This window comes from Aquarana catesbeiana, linkage group LG03 (assembly GCF_042186555.1).
Source record: "Aquarana catesbeiana isolate 2022-GZ linkage group LG03, ASM4218655v1, whole genome shotgun sequence".
Lineage (NCBI taxonomy): Eukaryota > Metazoa > Chordata > Amphibia > Anura > Ranidae > Aquarana > Aquarana catesbeiana.
In genome coordinates, this window is record NC_133326.1 from 207,243,793 (window position 1) to 207,262,296 (window position 18,504).

Consider the following 18,504-nt stretch of genomic DNA (forward strand, 5'->3'; position numbering starts at 1 on the left):
GATGAAGGAAAAGAAGGATGTCTTTTTACTCAGACAGAAGATAGAAAAATTGTACAGAATCAATGCACAGTAGAATTTCCTTTTAATAGGATGTGCTTTTAGAGGAAGAAAGTGGGCAGATTTAATCTGGAAATACATAATTATAGTGTCTGGGAGGTGCTGCATACTAAAGAAAGAACTTGAAAGGTTCACTAAGGCAGTCACCTCTATCACCACTCCTCCTTCACCATCAGGAAGATCTAAGCCATGTTGGCCACGGAAGGGGATACTGCCAGTTTTTGGACATTAAGAGGTTCTTTTTCAGCATGCCCTCAAGATGTTTATTTTTTTCACCCACTGTGGGGGCAGGATGAGCTCTGACATTTTCCCATTATAATATGGATACATGATTGATCATCCAGTAATGATTCCTCCTTCTTATGACCAGAATCCGGGGGTCCTTTCAAAAGCACTGTAACATCAATGAGCCTAATAACTACACATTTCCAGAGGCACAGAAACTCAAGTCCTTGAGGTCACAGAGGACAACATTGTTATCAACTGGTAAAGCAAGCATTGGAAGGGACATTGTGTCTCCTTCACAGCCCACTGGATAACATTCAGAAAGGTTGCAGGATGGGGCAAACAACTAGAGCTGGTGGTGCCACCCCTCATCCTGAAACTTCATGAAGATGACAACTAAGTTACCTCCACCCCCTCCTTTTTAATAAAGAACCATCAGTTCAGGAGGCTATGCAATTACTCAGGCAAAATGCTGCCAAGCAGTTTTGTAGCTGGTATAGCTGGAGGTCAGAAGCTGGCTTACATGATCTTGCAAGGCAGACCAGAAAGTATGTAGCCAAGTCAAGTGTTCATGCTAAGCCAGTGTTTGTCTAGCTAAAATTCAGCAGCAACTCAACCTGTCTGCAAACTGCCTGATATGTGATATACTCACATGCTGGAACTCCACCTTGGCTATAATGAAGAAGCTGTATCTGACTCAGCAGGCTATTAATGAGTGTTTTTTCTGTAAGTTTACTATTAGGACAAGATTGGGGGATTTGTTTGTATTTTACCACATCAGTGACTTCTCATATAGGGTGCATGAATTGTTTTACCACCACTACCATTTAAAAAAACAACCAGGATGGTGAACTGTGACAATGCAATGATCAGCAAAATTATTCATGTAGTGTTCTTTCTGGACCACACACACTGTGGTGCATTGGACAGGGCTCTTCAGGCACAGTAGCATGATTAAAAAGAGAACTTCCTTGTATCTCAGAGCCCACTTTATCCTGACTACATCCCTGGAAGGCAGCACCGGGCATGGGATTAGCATGAGCAGGATGAGGGTTGCAGTGCCAGCACTGTGGAGGAGGAGGACATGGGCAGGCTTCCAAGGGTATATTTCAACCCTCCTTACACTTAAAATATTGTATAGCTCAGCACAGATGCATGATTTATATTTTATTGTGCACGAATTACAATATCCCTAAAAAAAATTCACAATCCCCCTTACAGCTAATATGAATATGGATCCCCTATTACATCAAATACTTTATAATCATTTATGTCTATTCTTCCAAAGGAGTGGTGATAATTACAAACCCCTTCCCCTATTTAATCTGTTTCCTCAGGAGATTTGTAGGAGGTAGGTAGCCCACTGGACTTTGGCATATCCCTCATATATAGCGGGGTGAAGGGAAACATTCATCTAAGTGTATCAGGCTACAGTGGATTATTTAATTACTTCAGTCCCGGAAGGATTTACCCCTAATGACCAGACCATTTTCTGTGATATGGCACTGCGTCCCTTTACCTGACAATTGCGCGGTCATGCGAAGCTGTACACAAAAAAAGTTGATGTCCTTTTTTCCCACAAATAGAGCTTTCTATTGGTGGTATTTGATTACCTCTGCAGTTTTTATTTTTTTGCGCTATAAACAACAAAAAATTTTGAAAAAAAAAAAATATTTTTTACTTTTTGCTATAATAAATATCCCCCCCCCAAAAAAAGTCTTCATCAGTTTAGGCCACTATGTATTCTTCTACATATTTTTGGTTAAAAAATCGCAATAAGCGTATATTGATTGGTTTGCGCAAACGTTATAGCATCTACAAAATAGGGGATATATTTATGGCATTTTTATTATAATTTTTTTTTTACTAGTAATGGCGGTGATCAGCAATTTTTAGCGGGACTGCGGCGAACAGATCGGACACTTTTGACATTTTTTTGGGACCAGTGACATTTATACAGTGATAAAAATAGCCACTGATTACTGTATAAATGGCACGGGAGGGTAGGGGTTAATACTAAGGGGCGATCAAGGGGTTAAATGTTTCCTTGCAAGGTGTTTTTAACTGTGGGGGGAGTGTACTGACAGGGAGTAGAGAGAGTTCGCTGTTCCTGATCACTAGGAACAGCAGATCTCTCTCTCCTCCCCTGTCAGAATGGGGATCTGTTTGGTAACATTGACAGAACCCTGTTCTGGCTCTCTCACCATGATTGCTATTTACACGCATCAGCTACGGCGACGCCCCGTGGGGGTGCGCGCACCTGCTATTGCTCTTAAAGCACCTGCCCCTACAGCTACAGCTATTTGCGCATCTGAGCCAACCTGCCGCAGTATAATGACGATGGCTGGTCGGCAAACGGTTAATATAAATTTCACTCCCTAAATGGCTCCTCAGATCTAAAGTTGACACATCCATTGGCACAACAGAGTCCGTGGTATTTACCCAACCAGCACAGGGGCACATTTTTTTTTTTTTCCATCTCTAGCCTGAGCTGCTTATATGCACTTGATGAATATTTTACCCTGCAGGATATATATTGCACAATCTATTTGAGGTCTTTATCATTGTATTTTTTAAAGATCATTTTTGACACGTCACTAGTTACCTAAAGTATTATTTTTAGTATGTACGAACACATTTGCTGCAGATAGCAAACAAAGAATTGATTAATTTAAAAAAAGAATTCCAAAATGTTTAAACATTTAAACTGAACATGGGTCTGTTTTAGTAAAGGCCTACATAGTAGAGATACTAGTCAATAACATTTTGAAACATTTTTATTTGTTTTCAACACACTGAATTACATTTTATATGACAGGGTTGAAAAGCATGATATAACCTATGACAAGGGCAATCTCAATGATAACTGTTCTGTTTCTTAGCAAGTTTTAATGACAACCTCCCACTGGCACATTATGCTTCAAAAGCTTCAGGAAATACTACAAAGCCACCACTGAAAGTATGAAAAACATAAGATTTTTAAAGTAGAAATCAACACAATTCACAGTTACAAAATTGTTAGTATACCAGAATTAGTGAGTTTGATGCCATTTCTGGAAAGTAAAATTGATTATATATGTCCTTCAGTATAATGCCCTGTACACACGGTCAGACATTGATCGGACATTCCGACAACAAAATCCATTGATTTTTTCAGACGGGTGTTGTCTCAAACTTGTCTTGCATACACACAGTCGCACAAAGTTGTTGGAATTTCCCAACGCCAAGAACGCAGTGACGTACACCACGTATGATGAGACTATAAGAGGGCGGTTCAGTACCAAGCGCGGCACCCTTTGAGCTTCTTTTGCTAATCTTGTGTTTGGTGAGAGACGATTTGCGCTTTTTCAGACTCGTGGTTTTCAGATCGTATTTCTGCTGTTCAGTTTGTGCTTGTGGGTTTGTATCTGGTCTTCAGTGCATGCAGCAAGTTACCATTGACTTGTCATTGTGTTCTGTCCATTCGTTACTGATTTTCAGGTCACTCTTCACAGGCCTTGCTGTTCTTCAGTGCGTTCTGTTACTTCGTTCTGAGCAGCCGACCGTTTTCTAACCATGTTGCGTGTACGTACTCATCATAGAGTTCGTGCTGTGCGGGGGCTTGATGTTGGGGTCCTTACTTTGACGGAAGCCCAGTCGATGAACAGGGCGAGGAGGAGTTCATGGACCAAGAATTGGTTGCTCCAGCGTGACCAATTCTGTCACATGCCTTTGCTCCGTGAAATCCATGAGAATAATCCTGAGGATTTCAGGAGCTTTCTCCGGATTATGGACCCCGTTTTTCACCGTTTGTTGGCTTTGCTGACCCCTTATATTAGCAGGCAGGATACCTGCATGAGGCAAGCCATCACTGCGGAGCAGAGGCTAGTCGCCACCCTGTGGTACTTGACGACGGAGAGAAACCTGCAGGACCTCAAGTTCTCGGCACGCATCTCCCCCTAGGCTCTGGAGATCATTATCCCAGAGACCTGTTCTGCCATCATCCAGGTCCTGCAGAAGGAGTATATTAAGGTAAGATTTTTATCCTTTAACATCACATTTTATTGCATTTAATGTTTGCTAATGTATTGTATTTCTTTCCTCATTCCCTAATTACCATGATTGTAATATGCTGTGAATGTCCCCTTTGTCCACATGCATGCTGGAAATGTTTTTATCTTTTTTTGTCCTTCATACATATTAGCCTTCACTTACCTCCCCAGCATGCTCTCCTGGCCCTATATCCACCTCGTCTACTCAATTAACAATGTATTTTGTCAGCTCCATAGTAGTGCTTTACCCTAAACACCCAGTAAAATGTGTTAAAATGTGATTTGTGCTTGAAATTCAGGCAGAGTGCCAGATTTTTTTGTTTTGGGTCCCAAAATCATTTGCAACCCTCCCTCCCCCCAACTGCTAACTCAGCTGATACCAATCCTCTATCTATCCTCAATCCTCTATCTGCTGACTTTGCCAAACCCATACACACTATACCCACCTGTCTTGTGGTCATATTTATGGATGAATTCCCCAAAACATGGGCCTGCCTGAATACTTTAAAATGGTAATGTTAAAAGTTTTTGTATACTATTATTATCTTGATAGGTAATAGCAGAATGTAAAAATGTGCTAAAATGTGTACCGTGTGTATTTATCTCTTTGTATTATGACACTTCTTACCTGTCCAGTGGGCTGCCAATAGTATAAGTAAGGAGGGGCTGGCCAAAGTAATCCACATTATTTAGGCATTCATCTCTCAATGAAGTGGAGAGGGTTACCTGTCCAAACATCTCCCCCCCCCTAAAATTTATAAAATGGCCCATGAGAGCAGGGGGATCTGATAGGTGGACCTTGTACCTTTGTCTTTATATACTCCCTAAAATAAATGTTATACTGATGTTGGCCAAGAATTTGTGTGTCTAATCTGCTTTCCATGTTTATGTGCAAAATGATCAATTTATTGTTCTTGTTTGACTTCACAGTTTCCTTCCAACCCACAGGAATGGCAGACTGTGGCCTCCCACTTTGCCCAGCGGTGAGACTTTCCTAACTGCAGAGGGGCAATTGATGGGAAACACGTCCACATCGTCCCACCACCTAACTCGGGGTCATACTATTACAACTACAAGGGGTTCAATAGTATTGTGATGTTGGCGGTGGTGTCGGCTACTTACGAGTTCCTGTATGTGGACATGGGGAAGAATGGCCGGATGTCAGATGGTGGAGTCATCGCCCACACGGAGTTCTACAGGCGTCTCCAGAATGGCAGCTTGGGCTTGCCACCTCCAGGAGACAATGCGGAAGGACTCCCATTCGTCTTCGTCGCGGATGAAGCGTTTGCGCTGGGGGACCATCTTATGCGGCCATTCCCTTTGAGGACCCTCACCCCGGACCAGAGGATTTTTAATTACCGGCTGGCCAGAGCCAGAAGAGTGGTGGAGAACACGTTTGGAATAATGGCCAGCCGGTTCCACCTATTTCTTACACCGATACACATGGCGGAATATAAACTCAATCACATCATCCTGGCTTGCTGTGTTCTCCACAAATTTTTAAGGAGAAATTCTGTGAACTATGCTGGCTCAGTTGGGCCTGAAGCCGGAATTAATCTCAATGAATCAACCCTGACGGAGCTTGTAGCTGGCTGTCCTGGCTTGCCCCCCCAGAGTGCCCGCGAGGTCCGTCTAAGATACATGGAATACTTTGCGGGTAGGGGGGCCATCGATATGCCAGACAATGTCTGAGACATTTTTTAAATAAAAATATAGCTGACCATGACTGAAATTTGGGGAGTCCTGAAAATGGTGTGATTGTGTAAAATTAGAAAGCACTGTTGGGTGTTATTTACTAAAGGCAAATACACTTTGCACTACAAGTGCACATGATCTGCACTTGTAGTGCAAAGTGGATTTGCCTTTAGCAAATAACCTCCATTGTCACTGAAAACACCAACTTTACAATCAAAAAATGCTTTTGAGCATTGAAAGAAGAAGGCACACATTGTTGATTCTCAATCTTTTTAATCAAAGCACAATCACATGTGCATTTATAAAAGGTTTTTAAAACAAACCAACATGTTTGTTGTATAACAATTTTTAAGTCACATTAAAAAGTCCAGTTGCCTTTTAAGGTAAAACAGGCATGTTTAAAACCAACAATAATTACACAACACTTGAATTTACAAAGTTCAACTTTTGTAGAAATTGAAGGCAATATCAGACATGAGTATTTATAAACTGTGTTTGATATTGCGTTCAGCAGATGGGGTGAAGTCACCCCTGGAAAAGCCAAATTTTGAAGATGCACACAAATTGCCGAATGTCAACATGTGCTAGCTGCCATCATGGGGGATCAATGGACGTGTTTTGTGGGTGCAACCCCTTATTCTCAGCTACTTTTATATTGAGGAAGGGGTTGCACCCACAAAACGCGTACATTGATCTCCCGTGATGGCAGATAGCACATGTTGACACACTGTGTGCATCTTCAAAATTTGGCTTTTCTATAATATGTCACAAAATTTTCAAAAAATTGTCAGAAAAACAAGGCAGAAATAAGTTAGGGATTTCGAGGGGTTTTAAATTCTCCCTAAAACACCAGTGATGTTCTTCATTTTGTTTTGAACATCATTGATGTTTTGCTTGATTTTTTTCTAAGTCCGTATTACACCCTATGATCTCCCCGATCAGGATCTGGGCACTTTCACTGGTGAAATGACCTTCATCCACATCATGATCCCCTAAAAATATATAAAAAAAAAAAAAACACCATGTATTATAAATATGCCGGCATCCATCTCTTACCTGAGCCTGTGGTCGCAGACACTCACCTGTTGTGGTGACAATTTCCACCACGTCTCCCTCCTCCTCCTCCTGTTGTGTTTGTGGGATTTCCACTTCTTTCTGAGGTGGGGGTTCTGTTGTCTCCTCTGATGAGTGGTGTTCTCCGAGTCTTTTCTCTCCTATGTAAAAAAAAAAAAAGGTATACTTAGCACACAGATATTTGATGGCAGAAATATGAATATGAAACATTGCTTGGCAGTGGGGTACAATTGTCTATTTTGGCAGAGTTGCAAGATGAAGAAATATTTTTGTAGATTTGTCAAGCTTGAATACTTACCTGTTTTGTACAAGATTCACAGATGGAGTCACCCCTATAGTATACATTGGAGCACCTGTGTGGGGCCCCCTAATAAAAAGGGTGTTCTGGTGTCCCACACTAGTGCTCCAGCGTCCAGATGTGTAAACAGCTGCTGAGTGTCCTCCTTACACAGAATCTATTTTGCATTTTTTTCTAGTTACAAACCCATCTAGAGGGTAAGGTCCATACTTCCTGTCATAGTCGGCCCTCTTCAGTAGGCCGACCATCTCCACCATCTCAACAAAGGACATATTTGAGGCCTTAAATCATCTCCTCCGGGATCGTGATGTTTCTGGCTCCGGGCTTTCCTCTTCCTCCTCCTCGTTGCTGCAATTAGCATGCACCTGCTCTGTCTCTGCCATGTGCTCTTCCCCACTGCGCCGAATGAGAAGGGGCGGGGAATAGACTAGAAAGAACATCAAGGGTGGAGTTTCACACATGCGCAGTGTATATAAAGCGTAACATGCGTGCATAGTACGTACAATCTGTGAGCGGAGGAAGGAGTATAGGAAGCGCCGATCGTGATAACGAAGGTAACATTTAAACTTGGGCCTATACTGCTTAGAGATTGAGGCCTATATTGGGACAAGATTAGGAGACTTTAGCCTGACATTAGGGTTTGTCTTGTGTATTGCAGATAAAATGGATGGCTTCAATGACCACAACTTCCTCCCCCTGTTCATAGACAAGTACAGGGAGCTGCCCTGTCTTTGGCAGGTGAAACACCCACATTATAATCAACAAAAGAGGCAGGCAGCGCTGGAGAAACTGCTGGAGTCGGTGAAGCCGGTGGTCCCCATGGCAACCATCCCCTATTTAAAAGCCAAAATTGGTGGCCTGAGGAGCACATATCTTAGGGAGCGCAAGAAGGTCCAGGATTCCCAGAGATCAGGAGCTGCAGCAGACGACGTTTATGTCCCCAGGCTGTGGTACTATGGGAGACTGCGATTTCTGTCAGACCAGACTGAAGTCAGGGAATCCCTCTCAACCCTTCCTTCCACTTTTCCTTCCACCCTATCTTCCACCCTAGCTGAGGCTTCCGATGTCCAACCTGGGACTTCCAGCCAGGAAGAAGTGGAGGAGCCCAGCTTGAGCCAGGTATAGCATTCTTCTACAGATTTCTGGTCAATAAATAAATGATGTTTACTAGATGTTATTATTGATCACTAATTGCTGATTAAATAAAGGTGTTTACATATCAATAGACAGTAGTGGGCAAAAATAATTGGGACAAGAATGAAAAATGCTGGGGTCAGAATGATATTGTTTTATATTTCTTAACATTCAATTTGCAACAGTCATGAGATGTGATTGATGAAGAAAAAACTTAAACTATGTTCCTTTTTCATACACAGGAAGACCTCAGCCAGGAGGAGGCTGTGGAATGTGGAATTCCGAACGCTAATTTTAGCAGACCGAGCAGTTCCGTCTCGGAATTTATTCTGAGCATGCGAGGCACTTTGTGCATTGGAATTGGCCACACACGGTCGTAATCAACGCGATCGGATTTTGTTGTCGGAAAATTTTATAGCCTGCTCTCAAACTTTGTGTGTCAGAAATTACGATGGAAAAAGTCCAATGGAGACCACACATGGTCGGAATTTCCAACAGCAAGCTCCGATCGCACATTTTCCATCAGAAAATCTGACTGTGTGTACAGGGCATAAAAGTACACAGTACTGAAATGGAGTCCCTTATGTGCACCGAGCACAGTCAATATGTAGTTGTAAAGCTTATTTTTGACCCCTTTTAAGAATGCCATGGACGGTTAAACCCTATAAGTCTGACTTAGCAATGTAATGTTATTTCTATGTCGTTATTGTACTTTTTCTTTATTATGAATCCTTAAACTGTAATGTGTTCAAATGGTTCTGTTTCAAAGTTTAGCACTGTAAAAAAAAGTTTGTAGCCAGATGTTCGAGTCGAGCGCAAGATCGAGTTGAACATTAGGTTTTCGCCTGTTTGCCGAATACCGAACAATTTGGGGTGTTCACGCCAAATTTGAAGAGCGCGGAACACCCTTTAAAAGTCTATGGGAGAAATCAAAAGTGCTAATTTTAAAGTCTTATATGGTATTGTCATAAAAAGTGTTTGGGAACCTGGTACGGTTCAGGGGGGCGCTCCCCCTCTTTTCGTGCGGCCTGCCAGGTTGCGTGCTCAGATAAGGGTCTGGTATGGATTTTTGGGGAGACCCCCATGCTATTTTTTTTTAAATTGTGGTGCGGGGTTCCAAATTGGGCATAATTTGCACATGTGGATGGCCATGGGGTACATACCTGGCCATCCACATGTTGCCCCCTTCCCTGGTGTTCCCAGCGGCTTTCCTGGTGGTCTAGTGTGGGCATCCGAGGGGGGGCTGCGCTGATAAACAATCAGAGCAGACCCCCCTGTCAGGAGAGCCGCCGATCGGCTCTCCTCTACTCGCGTCTGTTCCATTCGATGTGACACCGATTTTGTGGCACTGCACCAATTTGCTAAAGTAGATCCTGCACTACTTTTGAGGATTTCAGGTGCGACTTCAATAGACATTTGCATATGAAGCCACATGAATATCTATCAAGTAGCACCTGAAATCACGCTGACCTTGCTACTTTGAAATCGCGCTACTAGTAGTGCGATTTCAAAGTAGCCTCAATGTGAACCAGAGCAAAGAGATTCGTTTTTTGGTGCACAAATACATGTTGAAATAAAATATAAGAGATATTGCACTTTTCCAAAACCACCACCCACAAAAACTAGAGAAAGAAAAGTAGAAGAAAAAAACACCACAACAAAGCTCAATAATATACTTTTATTTTACCAGCAGAAAAAAAAATTACATTCATTTACTAGCTTCAAAAAAATTTGGACAGGATATATGGTGCTACATTTAGCAATGGGATTTTAAGGGCCCTGCTCATAGGAGCTTACAATCTAAAATTTGACAAATCCTTAGCGTGGACACAGTTTTAATTTCAGTGTATAATGGGCAACACATCACATTTTTATCTGCAAGATTATAGAAACATACTTAACAGTCATTCTTACAAAGCATTCCAACATAATATTACAAAAGACGTATTCAAAACACCCACCACCAGCCCACAATCCACACATACATACATTGGTGACCATGTTCTGCTGGAAGCTGCATTTCGGTGAACACAATTAAACAACGAGATCAAAAAGAGTAGGTCAGCAGATGCTTCCAAACGATGTTTGCATGATCAGACAGGAACAATACACACACAACATTGACAGCATGGCCACGTAAACCCACTTTTGATTGAAAAAATGCACAAGAATTTCATCAAATATCCCTAGTTGGGCATTTGTCAATATGCACAATATCATTCCTTCTCCCCCACAAATCATAGCAAAAAACCTGACCTTTTCAGGCCAAATGAACCCCCCCAGGCCTTTATATAAGAGAGGTTGTATTGTTAGCACACTGACACACACAATAGAAGTACACACCCACCAGTATCTTTCAATCTATCTCTTCATGTATGTCTAAAGTAATTGCACCTGATGAGCAGGAACACATAATACTATTCGCAACTGTGTTAGCCCTTGGCTATGTGCATCAAATCTCCTACTACAGGACAAAGATCAAAGTCCATTTGCATCCACATAAACAAAGCAACAGTTTTCTAAGCATATGTACCTGTGCAGTGTAAACCCTAAAATTTGAAATGTCCAAGTCCCTGGGCATGATCAGTGCTAACAAACATTAACATCAGTCCCTGGCTGCAATGAGCTACTAATATAAAGTCCAAAATTAACTTTCTTACATTAGAACCTATTTTGACAGGAGACAAATAAAATGCCAGCATGTCTTTGGATTGTGGTGAGAAACCCACACAGGGAGAACATATAAACTTCAACACAAGGATTAGCATGTTGGGGAATTGAACCAATATCACAGGTGCTGCTAGACAGAACTGCTACCCACTAAGCCACCAGGCAGCCTCACACATGTTCTCTGCATCTCTGTGGTATGAATCAGCCCTAAGTCCATAGCCATGCTCAGTATCACAAGCAATATACAATATATTGGCCTAAGTATTGGGACACCTGCCTTTAAATGCACATGAACTGTAATGGCATCCCAGTATTAGCATTGGGTTCAAAACTCATTTGGCCCACCCTTTGCAGCTATAGCAGCCTCAACTCTTCTGGGAAGGCTGTCCACAAGGTTTAGGAGTGTGTCTATGGAAGTGTTTGACCTTTCTTCCAAGTGCATTTGTGGGATCAGGCACTGATGTTGGACGAGAAGGCCTGACCTACAGTCTCCTCTCTAATCCATCCCCAAGGTGTTCTGTTGTGTTGAGGTCAGGACTCTGTCCAGGCCAATCAAGGTCCTCCACCCCAAAATCACTCATCCATGTCTTTATGGACCTTGCTTTGTGCACTGGTCCAAATGATTTGGTGGAGGGGTGATTATGATGTGGGGTTGTTTTTCAGGGGTTGGGCTTTGCCTCTTAGTTCCAGTTAAGGGAACTCTTAAGGCATCAGCATACCAAGACATTTTGGACAATTTCAGGGATACTAAGCAAAAGTTCTAACCTCTAAGCCACAGAGCTTCCACATGTGAGAACCTCCTACACATAACTACACATAAAAACACATAAATACTTCATTTCTTTGGACATACAGGTGATGGAAATACATTACTCAAGAGTTAATAAGAATATTACTCTCAAATTTTTGGGAATAACATTTTGCTTTCTGATGTTGGTACACATATCACATTTTTTGGGCTCAAATTATGAATATTTGGAAATAGTAAAAGCACAAAAAATTGTGATTCATTTTAAATTTGCATCAGCAATGGTATTGTTTGTGGATTGTAAAGACACCTGTGTGAGTTTGGGTAAAGATTGTTGTGAGATGGAGAGTAACAAGTGAAAGTGACAGAGAAAAATATATTTTACCAAAACATCAAAACATTCCACATTCTAGCATTTTTAAAAACAAAATATTTTAAGTAGAAGCAACAATGTTGCAAAGGAAAATTTATTTCAGAGAAAGATACATTTCATCTGAACATTAAAAGGTTTTTTTTTTTGGTGAAAGTTATGCCGCGTACACACGGTCGGACTTTTCGTCTACAAAAGTCCAACGGACGCCGACGGACTAAAGCTGGCTGACAATCCGATCGTGTGTGGGCTTCCCCGGACTTTCAGCAGACTTTTTCAGCCTCAAATCCGACAGACTTTAGATTTGAAACATGCTTCAAATCTTTACGTCATAACTACGACGGACCCCGAAATCCGCTCGTCTGTATGCTAGTCCGACGGACAAAAAAATGACGCATGCTCATAAGCAAAAACTAAACGGAAGCACTCGGTCTGGTAAAACTAGTGTTCGTATTGTAGGTAGCACATTCCTCACGCTGCAAAATCTGTGATCGTTGAATGCAGCGCATTTTAATGTCTTCTTTACGAATGCTATAAAGAACGAAGAATGTTTTGCTGTTCATATTCAAACAGAGTTCTCCCAAACTGATTTCTGGATTCTTTTTCTCTTTGATCTCATGAATGATATAGTATGCTTTTTAAAAACAATGTTTCCATACTAATAATAGTTTTTACACTTGTTTTTTTTTGGTGGAGTCATTTTTTATTGTAAATTTTATCCAGATGTTTATTTTATGATTGTTGTCGAATTTCTTTTATGTTTCTGTATGTTTTTTGTTTTGTTTTGGTGTTTGTAAAGTTACCACAAAGAACCCTTTTTTTTTTTTTTTTTTTTTTTAGTGATTTTTTCTTTTTTGTATATAAAGTTAACCCAAAGAACCATTTTTGGTTATGTATCATTTTTTTTTTTGAAAAGTTACCACTAGAACATTATTAACATTATGAATGTATTTTTGGTGTGTTTTTGCAAACTCAATGAGATTGTTGTCCCTTGTTAATTTGACATTGTGTCTAAAATCAATGATTTAAAATAAAACACATAAAGTCTTTTCATAAACTCTAAAAATATCCATTTATTCATGGTGTAAATAATATAAAGAGGAAGTCAACGCAGGAAAAAGTCTGTGGACAAGAAAATTGGGATCTTGAGGAGTCCATATAAGAGGGAGCACAATCTGATCCAGGAATCCCAGAGATCAACAGCACCAGCAGATGATATAGATGTCCCCAGACTGTGGTACTACAACAGCCTGCGTCTTCTGTCAGACCAGACTGAACCCAGGTCATCACTTTCTTCTCTTCCCTGCAGCCTTTCCTCCACGCTGCCCTGCACCCTTCCCTGCAGCCTTCCCTGTAGCCTTCTTTGGAGGCTGTGGCTCTGGTGTTTCAGTTGTGGCAGGAGGGGGAGGGGGAGGAGGGGGGGGCTGCCTCATATAGTTGGGTGTTTCTTGTTAGCGTTCCCTGCAGCCCCTTCTGGATTGTTTCCCCAAATAGTCGCTCGCAAATGAGGCGCTGCTCCCAATCCATTTTAAGAAGCCTGCTGGCTAAGTAGCAGCCATAGGACTCTTCCGCTTCGGGGGGGCTGTTTCAAAAATGGGTGGCCTCTTGCATGAGGTGCAGGGATGCCTCCTGTGTGACCATCCCCTTCCTGGCCCTTTTTTTTGGAAGGCGGAGGGGAGGCACTTGGGATTCGGTCAGGCTCCTACTGGGCCCAGCCACCTCACTGGGCCCAGCCACCTCCTGCCTGACACTGGGCCCAGCCTCCTCCAGGATGATGGTGAATCCGGCCTCCTCCAGGATGTCCATAGGCCCGGTCTCCTCCTGCCTGCCACTTTCCCCACATTCCTCCTGGATGGACTCATCCTGTGTATAAAAAAAAGGCATAGTTTTTGTATATATTTTTGGGTTCATCAATGACACACAATTTGCTTCTCATGACTAGCAAATTCAATGTGAATACATCTCTTTAATAAAATAGTCTAATCAGACACCCTAATTTTTGGAAGCAGGTGCCAAACACTATTTGGATAGAGTTTAGGTGGGGGTGGGGTTGGGAAATCAAGCTAATTACATGCACACTATTTGGATAGAGTTTAGGTGGGGGGGGGGGGTTGGGAAATCAAGCTAATTACATGCACACTATGTGGATAGAGTTTAGGTGGGGGGGGGGGTTGGGAAATCAAGCTAATTACATGCACACTATTTGGATAGAGTTTAGGTGGGGGGGGTTGGGAAATCAAGCTAATTACCTGCACACTATGTGGATAGAGTTTAGGGGAAACAAAATACAATGCAGCTGACTAAATACATTCAAACTGAGTAGACTAGGTGGATATGTGCCCAGCATTATATGCTGGGGAGGTTATTGAAGGCAAATATACATGCATGACAAAAAAGAACAGGAAAAAATTCCAGCATGCGTGAGGAGAAAAAGGGGACATTCACACTATATTGCAATGATGGTAAGTAGTGTTTGAGTTAAGAAATACATTACATTATCAAAGATTAAATAAAAGAACATGTGATGCTAATAAAAGAAAAAATTCTTACCTTAATATAGTCCTTCTGCAGGACCTGTATGATGGCAGAACAGGTCTCTGGGATAATGATCCCCAGAGCCTGGGGGGAGATGCCTGTCGAGAACTTGAGGTCCTGCAGGCTTCTCCCTGTCGCCAAGTACTGCAACGTGGCAACTAGCCTCTGCTCCGGAGTGATGGCTTGCCTCATGCAGGTATCCTGCCTGCTGATATAGGGGGTCAGCAAAGCCACCAAACGGTCAAAAACGGGGTCCGTCATCCGGAGAAAGTTCCTGAAATCCTCAGGATTATTCTCACGGATCTCACGGAGCAATGGCATGTGACAGAACTGGTCACGCTGGAGCAACCAATTCTTGGTCCATGAACTCCTCCTCGCCCTGTTCATGGACTGGTCTTGGTCTGAAGAATAAACTACAGCACCAAGCACATACAATGCACGAGCTCGACGACGAGTACGTACAGGTAACATGGCTTCAAAATGGTCGGCTGGTCAGAACGCACTTAACAGAACGCACTGAAGAACAGCAAGGCCTGTGAAGAGCGAACTGAAAATCAGGAACGAGCGGACAATAAAACAAAGATTTCTCAATGCCAACTGACCAAACGCACTGAAAAGCAGATACAAACCTCACAAGCACAGACTGAACAACAGTTAAAATGAACTGAAAAATACGAGTCTCACAAGCGCGAATCGTCTCTCACCAAACTTCTACTAACACGAGATAAACACGAGATTAGCAGAAGGAGCCCAAAGGGTGTCGTACGGGCTATTGAACTTCCGTTTTATAGTCTCGCCGGACTTGGTGTACGTCACCGCGTACTAGGCTGTCGAACTTTTGTGTGGTCGTGTGTAGGCAAGTCCGTTCGTTAGAAAGTCTGCCGCAAGTCCACCGAAAGTCCGCCGGAAGTATGTCGGACAGGCTGTCGGACTTTTGTAGACGAAAAGTCTGACCGTGTGTACGCAGCATTAGAATTGTTCCATTAGAATCAATGGCTGAAACTTGATTTTTGACTAGAATAAATGCTCTCTAATTAGCTCTCATTTTGGTATTTACTATAGCGCCGGCTAAAAAAGACACTTGAGTTAAAATGAGAGCTATTTCCAGGTCTGAGCATGCGCAGTTGTGTTGGCACCTAGTTGTCCAAAATGGGGAATTTTTCACTTCTCAGATTTTTAAAGATATTTCAGTGTAGAAATCACTGTTTCACACAGTTTAAAAGCAGATTATCTTTAAATAATATACCGCATATTTCAGTACCATTTAGGCAATTATATCATGCTCTAAACATTATTTCCATGTGCACTACTCCAGGTTTTAGCAGAGTAAGGGTTTGGGCGCTATTTGGTTTTAGGGAACTTTAGTAAATTCGATTTTGGGAGTATTTTCTCCCCAGCGCTATAGTGAATACCGTTTTAGCTCTAATTAGCACTAATTAGTGGCAATTAGCGCTAATTAGCGCCGCAGCTCTATAGTAAATGACTCCCACTGTCTTTAATATGGTCAAAGCTAATTTTAATAACCTCGTAAAAATAATATTTTTGGCCAAGTAAATATTAGGTAACTCATCATTTTCTTTCTGCATTTGAGCCAACAAGAGGAACTTTGGGTTTCTTTCGATATTTAGAAGCTCTTAGTCTGCTTTTCTGATGTCAGAAGCCTATTGCTTACATGCTCAATGGCTTATCAAAAGTGGCTCATTTATTTAACTAATGGCTCAGTTCAAAGTTTCAATCAAACAAACTGCACTTGAATGCAAGCAGCTTTGCTGTTCTTAACTTTGGTAGCATAAGATATACTGGTTTGGACAGTGTTATGTCCTTAAAAGTGACATCTTAAATTAAGCCCCTATACGTCTTTGAAACTATCCAAATAAACCTCCCTAGTTTTTTTAAATTCCTTAAAGGTGGTTTGGGGCTTTCTAATATAAAACTATACCTTAAAGCATGTTAAATATTATGTGTGAGAATGGTAAAACACTAATTATCAAAAATGTGCAGTTTCTATTATCTCTCAGTTATTCATATAATTGTCCTACCATAGATCACCCTTTCCGAAAGACCCCACACCCCTTCCAAAAGACCTATCCACACTTATCACCTCAACCCTGTTGACCTAGGAAGCTACCAAAGATAAAATAAAGCTATCCACCATACCGAGTCATTGTGTTCACCTGTTTGACAACCCAGACCCACAAACTGAAGTACATGCTAAAGTAATTGGTGACCTTAGGCCTGGCATTTCTTATACTCTTCCTATGGCTCTCTACTATTGCCTAATACCAGTATACAACACAACATCCTGATCAACTGGTTAACAAAGTTACAACTATGCAAATTCTGCCTAAACCTACAAACTTTTCCATCACCATATTGAATCCTTACAGATTTAAAAAATATGTGCTTTTTTGATCCATCAAAACATGTGTTATCTAAGATTTATGGTATGCTGGTGGATGAAGTTGATACCCATATATATTCCATATATGACTTGGAAAGCAACCTTAACACCCAGATTTCTCCACAGAAAAACATTCATATTCTCTCACAAGGCCAATCTCTCCAGTTATTTCCAAGAGAGAAAACAATTATGTAGTAGTTTTCCATGAATGCAACCCTTCAGTTTCAAAACTCTTACAATCCAAAACCAAATGTAGAAGAAAGATAATAGTCCTTTGCCTACATCTGCCTTGATATCTTTGCTACTGGGCTTCATATCTATACAAATAATCACTTTTATGACATTTTTGTCTGCTGCCAGACAACTGACTCCCCTCTTATGGAAATTGACTACAACCCTGCCACTAACATTGTGGGTAGGCACCATGAATTATATTATGATGATGGAGGAACCCTCTACAGCAGACCAAGAGTCTCCCTAAAAATTCTTTGCTACAATGGTACATTTGGATAGATTTCACTAACTCTCTCAATTTGACCTTTTCCCTATGAGAACCTTAATAAACCATTTGACCTCATAACATAAACGGAGCCTTTACTCTCATCATCCTTAAAGGGGTTGAAAACCCTCATGGTTTTTCACCTTAATGCATTCAATGCATTAAGGTGAAAAACCTTCTGTAGTGCTGCAGCCCCCCAGCCCCCCATTTTACTTACCTGAAAGCTGTCATCTTCCATCCAGGAATAAGCACACCAGCTCTAATTGGTGTCTTGTGTCCTTATTGGATAGATTGATAGCAGCGCAGCCATTGGCTCCCGCTGATGTCAATCAAATCCAATGACAGGGGGGCCAGACCGAGTCCTGCGTTCTGTGCAAATGGACCCATGCGTGCCCGCATGGGTGTCTACCGTAGGAGAGACTTCTCCAACGTGGACACTCAATGCGGGGAGGAGCCACAAACACCGCTGAGGGACCCCAGAAGAGGAGGACTGGGGCCACTCTGTGCAAAACAAACTGCACAGAGGAGGTAAGTATGACATGTTTGTTATTTTAAAAAAAGAGGGTTTACAACCCATTTAAATATAAGAGTTGGCACACTCCTGGATCAGGGCATTGTCCCTAACTCTTGTCCCCCCCTTTCTTTACTCCTGTTTACCCAAGTTTGCACAAACCCCAAGCAGGTATAATTTTTTTTGTTACCTATAAGCCACCACCCCCACAAGAAAATTTATAATAAAGCACCATTTCAATACCTTGACTTAAGAC